General features: G+C 42.5%; 1 long non-coding RNA gene across 1 annotated transcript in view; it reads right to left on the bottom strand.

Moving 5' to 3' along the window:
• Window positions 1-12,801, bottom strand: part of LOC136863219 (uncharacterized) — a 515,522-nt gene that overhangs the window by 456,042 nt on the left and 46,679 nt on the right. Inside the window, exon 2 of the long non-coding RNA XR_010859175.2 lies at window positions 9,951-10,069. This is a non-coding gene — a long non-coding RNA (uncharacterized lncRNA). The remainder of the gene's footprint in view (window positions 1-9,950; window positions 10,070-12,801) is intronic.

A 12,801-nucleotide genomic window follows, 5' to 3' on the forward strand; every position in this document is an offset into this window, starting at 1 on the left:
TGTGCTATTAATCATAACATCACTTGCTATAGGTAGCATACATATAAAGCAATTTTCCTAGTAGACATAATATTGTGATAAGAACGTATGAAAAGAGGCATACAGATTAACACAACGCTGATAATGGAAATAAAAAAGATTCGTCATAATAAAAACTCGAACCTGCACACTTCGTATTACGAAGCGAACGTCTTCACCATTACGCTACGAAAACGCTTGGGTTAGGGAGGATACATACAGTAATATATATCTCGTGTCCGAAAACTGAAAAAGTAGAAAATTAAAGCCCATTTGAAATGATTTCCAAATAGATTTTGATTTTACATCCTTTTAGAGTTTCTTTACGAAAGCTTGACGTATAAAATGTGTTCCCTGCGCTACCGATGCGAAAGACTGGTGTGACCGTTGCAACTCATTAATGTTCAAAATCCTGCAATACAATATCGATCACTGTTACAGTATACTGCTTTTTTCAGTATACTAAGCTAATTTGAGTTGCATATCACCAGAAATACAGCTAATAATGTTCAGCTCTCAGAACTTGCCCGGCAGGTAAAGTCTTATCGGGCCCTCGAAGTGGCCGAGAAATTACGCGCCGGGTAACGACGATTTATGCTGCCGATAGCGCTACCTGGGAGTGGTCGGACGGAAACATCCTTTTACGCGGAGGGCAAATTACGCGCTACTTTACCAGTAGGTGGTAGAACCGGCCCTTAGAGGACTGGATGTTATCCTCAATTTAGCTGTCCTGATCCCATTTATCACGACCTGTTGTTGTTGGACGGAATTGTTTCTATAATAATAATGGCGTGTGGCCTCCGAAGAGGCCTGGTACATGCCTTTCGAGTTGACGCCGTATATAAATTCGTGTCCTTGCCCCGAGGTAGTGCAGATGTTTTCAGGTACACCCCCAGTGGAATCTAGCTGCATGTACCATTTCAACCACATACGAGCCCTCCTGCCATTTTTAAATTTCTGGCCACCGAGAAACGGCAGTTAAAAATGCTAACCGTTACGCTATGGAGGCGGACATGCATATTCGTGGCACATATCGTCCTCCTGAGATCCTGCCAACCTGAGTGGCTAAGACGTTATATAGCTGGCTTTCTCTGCCAAACTTGATGATTCGATCCCGGCTCAGCCCTTTGGTAATTGAAGATACTCAAATGCGTTAGGGTCGTAAAGGAACTCCTGTGAAACAAAAGTCCGTAAACTCGTCGTCTCTGAAAACCGTTAAAGTAGTTTGGAACGCAAAAGCATTCAACCAGAACACGCGAGTTGGAACTGGAGAAAAGGTACAGTACTAAAATTGAGGCATCTCGCACTGGTCCCCCTTTGATAACCGTATCTCTGTAGCTTCCGGTTCGTGCTTCCGAGTATTACATGGAGCGCGGACGCTGCAAGACCTCTCGACAAAATTCCGTTGTGGTTGGCGGTGCGCTTGCGCAGAGACAAGTAAGAACTTGCTCATTCGCTCTGTTGTCGTCATGAGTCATGAATGTCAGACGCCAAAGAAGGCGCTGTCCCATCTTCAGAGCCACAAAGGCTGCTGTGAGGAGGAAGATAATATATTTTGAGGGCAAGTGTGGAAAATACCCCTACTTGGTCTCAAAAGGGACACGTGGTACTTCACTTAAAATATTAAAGCAACTACAACAACAGCCCTTTTCAGGGCCACCGAAATGACCTGCAGCTACTGAAGCATTTTCTTTACGCATGCTGAGGCCTGTAAAAGACATCAATATGGGATGTGTTAGAAGATAGATCACAATGAACCAGGGAAATTTAAGTGCGGATTCTTTGAAAAATCAAACTTTTAGTTTCACGTGACTGTTGATATCGTGATCACCACCAAGGGTCCTCGAAATTTATAAGGAAATCAAACCACTTCTCAGTTCAAATACTCACATGCAGAGGTAAGTTCCAAATCTTGGTTCCCTTGATGAGACGTCAGTGAAAATTTCAATCTATTATCACGTCTCATCGAGAACTGAACCAATTGATATGCAGAAGTGCACCTATCACAGCAAGTTTTCCATCACTACGCTTTTCCCTATCTTTTAATGAACAGAGCATGTAGTCGGTCATTTCTGTACACTTGAATTTTCTTGAACTCTAATACTTTTAATGGTTAATATGTGTGAAAAAATCTCTTCACCTACATTCTGGGCAGAAGAGTGGCAGGCCAGGTGTCCTGGCGATGGGAAACCGGCCAAAACCTACCCAACACTAAGACATCGTTCTGTTATTAATAAATCGAGAGACATAAAGATACTACGAACACAAGGCGAGAGCTGCATGCCTAGTCCGTAATGAGAGTTCCCAGGTGCTACGCCTTGACTGTCCTTGATGGTGAGGTAGTAGGACAAATATTACACCAAGAATTCAAATCGTTTACTTTGCTGGATATCTTATCTTAAAACGGCCGTTATTTGAGGCAAAAAAGACCCCCTCACGATACTATCCGGACAGGTGTCAGAAAAGTAGACGACTGGCCTTTTACGCAACCGACAATTCTGTCATCATTAACCACGGCATCTACAAATTTTGTCGATGCGTAAAAGGGAGTCTGTGATGTGAAACATCGATCTTACCGAGCTTTCGTAAGTTTAACCTATAGCCTATAGGAAAACCCAATCCAAGCCTATCTGCCAATTCTCTCCAATTAGTTTTAATTTTCGAGAATTTAACATTTCAGATTCTGTAAGGGGGCCAAATCTACATGTGTGACTCAGTTCATAGCTGTGACCCCCACCAGCGTGTGGGAGTAAGCGGCGGAAGGAGAAGATTATTATTATTATTATTATTATTATTATTATTATTATTATTATTATTACAAGCGTTTGGAGGCTGATAACATTTGTTGTGTGTTTGCATTTTCTTTTTCTCTTTTTATTAAATATCAAATTTGTTCCTAATCAGTGCCATGACCAACTGAAATTATATACTTTGAAGATTTTTCATACATTGATACTTGCAGGTGGCAGATTCCCTATCTGTTGTTTTCCATGCCTTTTCCTAAACGATTTCAAAGAAATTGGAAATTTATTGAACGTCTCCCCTGGTAAGTTATTCCAATCCCTAACTCCCCTTCCTATAAATGAATATTTGCATAAGTTTGTCCTCTTGAATTCCAACTTTATCTTCATATTGTGATCTTTCCTACTTTTATAAACGCCACTCAAACTTATTCGTCTACTAATGTCATTCCACGCCATCTCTCCGCTGACAGCTCGGAACATACCACTTAGTCGAGCAGCTCTCCTTCTTTCTCTCAATTCTTCCCAGCGCAAACTTTGCAACATTTTTGTAATGCTACTCTTTTGTCGGAAATCACCCAGAACAAATCGAGCTGCTTTTCTTTGGATTTTTTCCAGTATTGAATCAGGTAATCCTGGTGAGGGTCCCATACACTGGGACCATACTCTAGTTGGGGTCTTACCAGAGACTTATATGCCCTCTCCTTTACATCCTTACTACAACCCCTAAACACCCTCATAACTATGTGCAGAGATCTGTACCCTTTATTTACAATCCCATTTATGTGATTACCCCAATGAAGATCTTTCCTTATATTAACACCTAGATAATTACAATGATCCCCAAAAGGAACTCTCACCCCCATCAACGCAGTAATTAAAATTGAGAGGACTTTTCCTATTTGTGAAATTCACAACCTGACTTTTAACCCCGTTTATCAACATACCGTTGCCTGCTGTCCATCTCACAACATTTTCGAGGTCACGTTGCAGTTGCTCACAATCATGTAACTTATTTATTACTCTATAGAGAATAACATCATCCGCAAAAAGCCTTACCTCTGATTCCACTCCCTTACTCATATCATTTATATATATAAGAAAACATAAAGGTCCGATAATACTGCTTTGAGGAATTCCCCTCTTAATTATTACAGGGTCAGATAAAGCTTCACCTACTCTAATTTTCGTTGCTTTGTTTACTTTTATCTTAACGTTGAATGAAATAAATACAATAAACTTATATTTTGTTCACTAATTCACTCTTCACTCATAGCTTGATAATAAGAAACGTGGCTCAACAGCCTATTAAGGGGCTCGGCCTGCAAGACGGCTGTGTGCCCAGCCAGATAGCCAGATGACTGAAATGTCATGTGGTTAATATGACTCAATCTTCAGCCTCATTGTTTTGCATCTACTTCCAGATAGCTTCTGTCCATAATTAAAATACTTGGACAGGCTAGGAGTCGAGCCCGGGGCCTCCGGGTAAGAGGCAGACACGCAACCCGTACACCACAGGGCTGATCCTAGCATGATTAATGGCATCAGTGATACAATGGCTCATGTGCGACTGCTTCTAACTATTGAGGTTTGAATTCCAGTGTTTGTGGAAGAAAATTTTACCGGTAAAGTCACATGGTGCCAAGACGATCATCCAGCCATAAAACCTACTAATACAGAAAATGAGCCAGATCTTAGTAATAACTGGGAAAGGGATGAGAAGCTTAGACAGTAGGGCTCACGTCTTCAGAGTTCAAGGTGGTGGGTGGGCTCTATCACGGCTCAGATTGGGTACTTGAAGATGCTCAAATACGTCAGTCTCGAGTTGTTAGATTTACCATCACGTAAAAGAACTCCTATAGGATAAAATTCCGGCACTTCGTCTTGTCTAAAAATAGTGAATGTAATTTGTGGGACGCAAAACTAAAACAGGGTACAAGGGAAAGTTATACCGAAAACATGAACTGCATTTCATTATTATTGCAAGCGTTCGTAGGCCGATAAGATCTGTCGCGTGACTATTTTAAGAAATAAAATGAAATTGGAAGTCCATTTGCTACAAATGATACAGCTATCATCGTCCTGTTATTGTCCAGAAGAACAAAAATCAATGCTTTTCCGTTCTGCTTTACGTCGTACGCCGGGGAGTGTTTGTAAACACATACGAACAGCACACGGGTGACCAGAAGTCAAACAACCACAGCACTGATGTCTGTGTCTAGGACAAACAGCGAGTGTTGTAAGCTATCGAGTTCCATAACCAGTTTATGTGATTGTTTGTTGTGATTCATTCTATTACTCTGACCTCCGACCAGGTGGGTTGTGTTTGTCGCTACAGGTCGTTTGCCCTTGCGACTGGAGCAATTACAGTATGTCCGGAAAAGAAAAATCATTTTCACATATGCTTTGCAAACACCATTCTGATATCCCGCATAATTGCGTTACAACATTCCCTTCTACCCATTATTATTATTATTATTATTATTATTATTATTATTATTATTATTATTATTATTCAGACAGCTACAACAATTTACGTGTATCAACCTTCGAAGTCGAGTAACTGTCACTTTCAATCGTGTTGAAAGGAAGCATGAAACAGGGTTTTAAATTCCAGCAGTCATTTAATGTTAATTCTGCTCACTCCACCTTAATTACTTTCCGCCTTCACTGCAGATAATACTTCAGTGCTTCCGATGTTTTTATCCCAAACCTAAGTGAAAGTAATGACCGCTAACCATAGACTCAACTATAGCCCGCATTGTTGGATATTTTCTGCATTTACATGATTTAACGAGGATACTTTCCCAACCCCTAGCACAGAGCAATCCGTTTACTTGTATTAAAGTTAAAAGAAGTAAAACATTGGCTAACTCCTTGATTTAGGTGTAGCGTCTTTGCCTCTCTCCCGAAGCGACTGGTCGATTCCCGCCTCGTTTGATTTGAGGTTTCAAAGGATTTCATTCATTCCCCACAACTCCCATCCAGTGGTATTTGAAGATGCTCAAGTACACCACCTCGTGTTGGAACTCATGCGGGTCAAAATTGTGTCTGAAATCGTACAAATAGTTAGATGGACATAAAACAACGTTATTTATTATTACCGGGCGAGTTGGCCGTGCGGTGAGGAGAGCACAGCTGCGAGCTCCCATCCGGGAGAGAGTGGTTTCGAACACTACTGTCGGCAGCCCTGAAGGTGGTTTTCCGTGGTTTCCCATTTTCACCTTAATTAAGGCCACGGCCGCTTCCTTTCCTATCTCATCGTGACCGTAAGACCTATGTGTGCCGGTGCGCCGCAAAGCAAATAGCAAAAAAAAAAAAAGTTATTTATTACCAGCGGCACCGGGATATGGACGATAAGCAATGTTTTTTTATTTATTTATTTATTTATTTATTTATTTATTTATTTATTTATTTATTTATTTATTTATTTATTTATGCCTTTTTCAGTGGCGAAGTTAGGGCTCGAGGCCCTCTCTTCCACTTTACCACCTATCACGCACTTTCTGCATGCAGAAGGCTGCATCAGCCGGGCTGAGTGGCTCAGACGGTTGAGGCGCTGGCCTTCTGACCCCAACTTGATAGGTTCGATCCTAGCTCAGTCCGGTGGTATTCGAAGGTGCTCAAATACGTCAGCCTCGTGTCGGTAGATTTACTGGCACGTAAAAGAACTCCTGCGAAACAAAATATACGCTATTTGCTTTACGTCGCACCGACACAGATATGTCTTACGGCGACGATGGGATACGAAAGGGCTAGGAATTGAGAGGAAGCCGCCGAGGCCTTAATTAAGGTACAGCCCCAGCTTTTGCCTGGTGTGAAAATGGGAAACCACGAAAAACCATCTTCAGGGCTGCCGACAGTGGGGCTCGAACCCACTATCTCCCGAATACTGGATACTGCCCGCAGTTAAGCGACTGCAGCTATCGAGCTCGATAAACTGAGTCACCAGAGACTGCCAACACTGTACGCGAGGGTGTGTCGAATTCTCTTTTTCCACCCTTCAAAAATCCGACTACCTTTGCCAGATGTGGATCCGCAACTGCAGAACTGTTGGTGTGGATGATGATGATGCTTTTTGTTTAAAGGGGCCTAACATCTAGGTCATCGGCCCCTAACGGCACGAAATGAGACGAAATGTAAGGACAATTATTAAAAACCCATAATCCTCCACTGACCAGAATTCAAAACGTAAGGACGAAGAATGAATGGGTGGATGGATATGATTTTAAAACAATCAGTGGAACCGACCCGCAGTGCCCCACATTCCCAGAAACTAGCGGTAAACAGTAGTATTACTGACCAAGGGACTGCTTCTAAAGCACAATCCTGAACCGATGATGCTTGAAGTCTAAAGGGGTCCAAAATCCAGGTCATCGGCCCCTATAATAATAATTTCGTGTGGCTATTTCTAGCCGAGTGCAGCCCTTGTAAGGCAGACCCTCCGATGAGGGTGGGCGGCATCTGCCATGTGTAGGTAACTGCGTGTTATTGTGGTGGATGATAGTGTTATGTGTGGTGTGTGAGTTGCAGGGATGTTGGGGACAGCACAAACACCCAGCCCCCGGGCCACTGGAATTAACCAATGAAGGTTAAAATCCCCGACCCGGCCGGGAATCGAACCCGGGACCCTCTGAACCGAAGGCCAGTACGCTGACCATTCAGCCAACGAGTCGAACATCGGCCCCTCATAATGGTACTTATCGCTAGTAACCATGACATGTTGCGGTAGTAATCAAAAGTAGCGTAGACTCGCGGTATTCCACATATTATAGCACTACTCACAGGTAATGAAATGCGCACATGTGACACAGACCTATGATGTTTAGCACACTGTGTCGCTATTTACAGGCAACGCAAACCTATGGTGTTCTTCACAAAAGTGGACTAACCACAGGGACTCGCACTATCCCGTGGTGTTCCTCACATAGTGGATACTAATCATAGGCAAGGCAGAACCATGGTGTCGCTCATACAGTGGTACGAATCACAGGTACTGTAAAATGCATCCCAAGCGCACACTGTCGCTGCTAATCACAAACATATTGTGTACCCAACATAGTGGGACTGTTGGTGTGGGAGACAGTGAAGCTGGTCATGAAACAATTCAATACGGTTGACTACATGACACTACTAGATCTACAGTGTACCTGGGTGGGTAACAGTCATCTCGGCAGGCCCAAGGCTTTTCAAGGTCTATAGCCTACATGTTGTATCATAACTATACTGTCAAAAGAAGCTCTTCGTGTTAAGAACGATGGTGCAGTCGGATTGGCGGAGAAAATGTTTCTTATCGAGAAAATGAGATTACTTTTTCACTTCCGGGCGCGCGATTCAAATTGACGAACTTGACGTATTTGCTCTGCCAGAGAGCCGGCCGCTGTCTGTTGCTGTGTGTCAGAGGAGGGAGGGGAAGTGCGGGAAGTGGGAGACAGAGGTAATGCATGACACACCGTATATGTCCTAACAGAGTTCAAAGGTCACTATTACGCCATTGTGAAATGTGCATCGAAGTAGGTGGGGGTGGGGGGCATATTGAACGTCTATAATCAAACCATTGGGCGTATTGTTTCCTTCGTTCAGTATTTCATTCCATTTACAATGTCGTGAGTGGAGGAATACACAATCGTGGGGTGGCAGCGTTGAATCTTCGAGCATGTTAAATAATAAAGAAGATTACTGCGACCAACAGACGAGGGGAGAAATGATCTGGTGCATTCCTTGACTGACAAATGTGTCTTAATTTCAGTGTGTTCTTGTACTGTGTCTGCAGGTAGTTATGATAAAACCTGTATAGCCCGAAAAGTTTGCTTGCTTTGTTTGTTATAATAATAATAATAATAATAATAATAATAATAATAATAATAATAATAATAAAGCAAAACAAAGTCACCTCCGTACAGGCCATGAAGGCCCTTGGAGGAGTGGAAGGTAAAGGTTTCCACCATTATTAACCTCGGCACGTGATGGGGTAGAGTGGTTAGCTCTACGCCCGGCCGCCTTTGCCCCCAGGAATTAACCTGGTACTCATTTTTGGTGTAGGCTGAGTGAACATCAGGGCCATATGCACCTCCGGAAGTGGAAATCTCGTTTCTTAAATTTTACGACTTCCTGACGGGGATTCGAACCCACGTCCTTCCGGGCGAACCTAGCACGCCTTTACCGCCTCGCCCAGGCAGCCCCCTTAATAATAATAATAATAATAATAATAATAATAATAATAATAATAATAATAATAATAATAATAATAATAATAATAAAGCGCCTTATTCAAATCTGGATGCTGGTGACCCAGTCATTCGTCATTGTCCTCAGCTAAGCCAGGTGCAACCGATCAAGCATCCTGAGCCGGAGTTAACTTATGGTAGGGTGATTAGTTCCTTTCCAATCCTCCAGCCAACAGCATGTCGGCTACTCATCCATGTGGTGATCACGCCCTATGATGCTTAACTCGGGAGATTTCATGAGATCCGGCATTTTGTTGCAAGTTGCTTTACGTCGCACCGACACAGATAGGTCTTATGGCGACGATGGGACAGGAAAGGGCTAGAAGTGGGAAGGAAGCGGCCGTGGCCTTATTTAAGGTACAGCCTCGGCATTTGCCTGGTGTGAAAATGGGAAACCACGGAAAACCACCTTCAGGGCTGCCAACAGTAGGGGCGAACCCACGATCTCCCGAATACTGGATACTGGCCGCACTTAGCGATTGCAGCTATCGAGCTCGGTATCCGGCCTTTTTAGCATGGCTACGTCGTTGGCTCTTATACACAAAGTAAGATGCAGAACACTTTTATTTTCGTGTAATTTCTCGCCTGACTGATAACTTGAAATCTAGCAAGGCACAAAGCATTCACAAAGACTTGAAATCTAGCAAATCACAAAGCATTCACAAAGACAGACACATATTTAGTATGAACAATCCACCACCGCGGTGTATCTAGCTCCTCGAAAAGTCACATGGCCATAGTGAATTGCATTAACAACACTTAAACAAGTAGGTATTTAACAAAATCTAAAATGCAGGGATAAATACACTCGTATGTTCAGACTATATCGAAAGTTCTTCTGTTCATGTTGTCCCTTGCATCAGTTCTTGTGTCCAGCTGACTGCTTAACTCGCATCCAAAGATAAAAGAATTGAGTGAAGAAAACCCTCCCGACAGCGAGATGATAAATTGTTTGCTCACTTACATGTGCCAACATCCTCAAGGTGCTCTCCTGGCTGGATTGAGAGTTCTGTTCATTACACTCGGAGTCGCTACTTTCTCGCCGACGCGACGGGGAAGCTCTCCTCGAGTTCATTCCTCCACCTTAAACCAGAAAAGCAAAACTTTGTCGGAGATGTCGCCAGTTAGTTTCTACTGTAACATAAAGTCAACTTGTGGATTCTTTAGCCCGAAACGGGTCCCATCGTCTTCGTCTAGGTCGTGACCTACGAATTACAGGAGGTACGTTGTCTTCACTTTGGCCTTTCGACTAGGAGCTTCACAATTTCCCCAGATAACTTTGTCAAACTATTTCGAAACTACCTGTCCATCTTAAAATTTGGTCAGAGTCTTAGACAGCAACACATTCGTCATACCAATTGTAATTTAATTTAGTGTGATTGGCTACCACCCCCAGAGGCCCTGGCTCGATTCCCGGCTCTGCCACGAAAATTTGAAAAGTGGTACGAGGACTGGAAATGGGTCCTCTCAGCCTTAGGGGGTCAAATGAGTAGAGTGGTGGGGGGGTATTCGATTCCCACCTCAACCATCCTCGAAGAAGTTTTCCATGGTTTCCCACTTCTCCAAGTAAATGCCGGGATGGTACCTAACTTAACGACATGGCCGCTTCCTTCCCTCTTGCATGTATATCCCTTCCAATCTTCCCATATCCCCACAAGGCAGGTGATGCCACTTGGACGAGGTACTGGTCCTCCTCCCCACCCACTTGTATTCCCGACCCAAAGTCTCACGCACCAGGACACTGCCCGTGAGGCAGGAGAGGTGCGATCCCTCGCTGAGTCCGAGGGAGAAACCAACCCTGGACGATAAACAGATTAAGAAGGAAAGAAGACCTGTTTTCTGTAAACCTCAAAAACCTTTAAGAGATCATGCATCTTCAAATAGCCACACACCAACTGTACCATCCCAAGTCAGTGGTTCAAATAATAAACCTAGCATGAAAAATGAAACTAAGCATTGCCAGCGTGACTTGTTTAAGCAAAGCATGAGGTTAAGAAAAACGTGTATCAAATATAATACTACGTCCATACAAGTTGCACTTTCCAACTTAGAACACTACTCCATTAGGATCTAATTCCGCTCACCCGAAAAATCACTTTTCACATAGGTCAATTAATGGAAAGGGAGTTTTATCGAAAACATTAAATCTGTCGACCACAAACGTACACACTGAATATAAGTCTTCAGTGAATTAACTTATTTGGTTGTAAGTTCATTCAGTTGCTATTTGTTTTACGTCGCACCGACACAGATAGGTCTTATGGCGACGATGGGATGGGAAATGCATAGGAATGAGAAGGAAACGGCCGTGGCCTTAATTAGGGTACAGCCCCAGCATTTGCCTTGTGTGAAAATGGGAAACCACGGAAAACCATCTTCAGGGCTGCCGACAGTGGGGTTCGAACCCACTATCTCCCGGATGCAAGCTCACAGCTGCGCGCTCCTAACCGCACGGCCAACTCGCCCAATCATTCAGTTGGAGGAATGTTCTAATTTGTATAGTGCAACTTGTATGGACCTATTATAACTGATACAGGTTTTTCTTTACGAAAGGCGTGGAAGGGTAGGGTAAGTCGATAACTGCTGCAAATATGGTGAGGTCGTGGGTCATATTGTCTGCGCACCTTTTCTGGATAGATTTACAAACTAGTGCTGAATTGGTCGACCTCGGCAATCTTCGAGATTTGTACTGGCAACCTTTGAAACACAAACTATGAATCGCTTATGCATCGCTGTACGACATCTGGCGTACACTTTACGTACTAGTACTGTTGTTATTTACACAGCAAAGCCAAACTATAGAATTCACTCTAGGAATAAGATTCGCATCGAGAAATGTTATATAATGTTATATAATGTGTGTGTAACACAGTTGTTGGCTTAAGATAACAAAGGTTTAACAAAATTCATATCGATCGATCATATTATGGATTCAATTCAGATTTCATTTCCATTCAGTTGGCAGTACTACTGGAACCGCAATTGCTCCCTCCTTACTCTTCAAACCCGTACACAAATCTATCGGCAAAAAGTGCGCAGATAATACTTTGGGAAGATGTTGCCACCTCGGTAAGCATAGTCAGTCAAAATAGCCGCAGAGACTTTGCTAAAGCTATGGGACAAGAGGAGGCATCTCTCCCATGTCACAAACATCAGTCAAAAGTGTGACAGTTAACCAAATCCATCTACTATAATGGCAAATGACAAAGCAAGCAAGTCATACTTACCAGTATGACTCAGGCCCGGAAGATAAGCACTCAGAACTAGTCAATGAAGTGATACGTACGTGGAAGTTTCTCATTCTCTACGCTATGAACATTGTACCACCAAAAGTCTTAGAAATGCTGAAGGACTTCGGAATAACCCACAAATTGTGACTGAAAAATCAGTCGCCTAGACATGTCATGTGTTGTGACATTCCCTTAAATTTTTAACGAATTTTTAATATAATTCGAGTCAAATGTCTTATTGAGATTATTATAAAATTATTAATAATAATAATAATAATAATAATAATAATAATAATAATTGAATAATATAATTGTAATACTACTAATTGTAACAGTGAATTATTATTATTATTATTATTATTATTATTATTATTATTATTATTATTATTATTATTATTATTATTATTATTATTATTATTATTATTTCATGAGACTATTGCCAACCTGACGCAGCCCTTATAAGGCAGGTCCTCTGAAGAAGGTGGGCGGCACCTGCCGTGTATAGGAAACTGGTGTTTGTGTGGTGGAAGGTAGTGCTGTACATTATGTGGTATATTAGGTGCAGAAATGATGTAGACAGCGCAA

Source organism: Anabrus simplex, chromosome 2, assembly GCF_040414725.1.
Source record: "Anabrus simplex isolate iqAnaSimp1 chromosome 2, ASM4041472v1, whole genome shotgun sequence".
Taxonomy (NCBI): domain Eukaryota; kingdom Metazoa; phylum Arthropoda; class Insecta; order Orthoptera; family Tettigoniidae; genus Anabrus; species Anabrus simplex.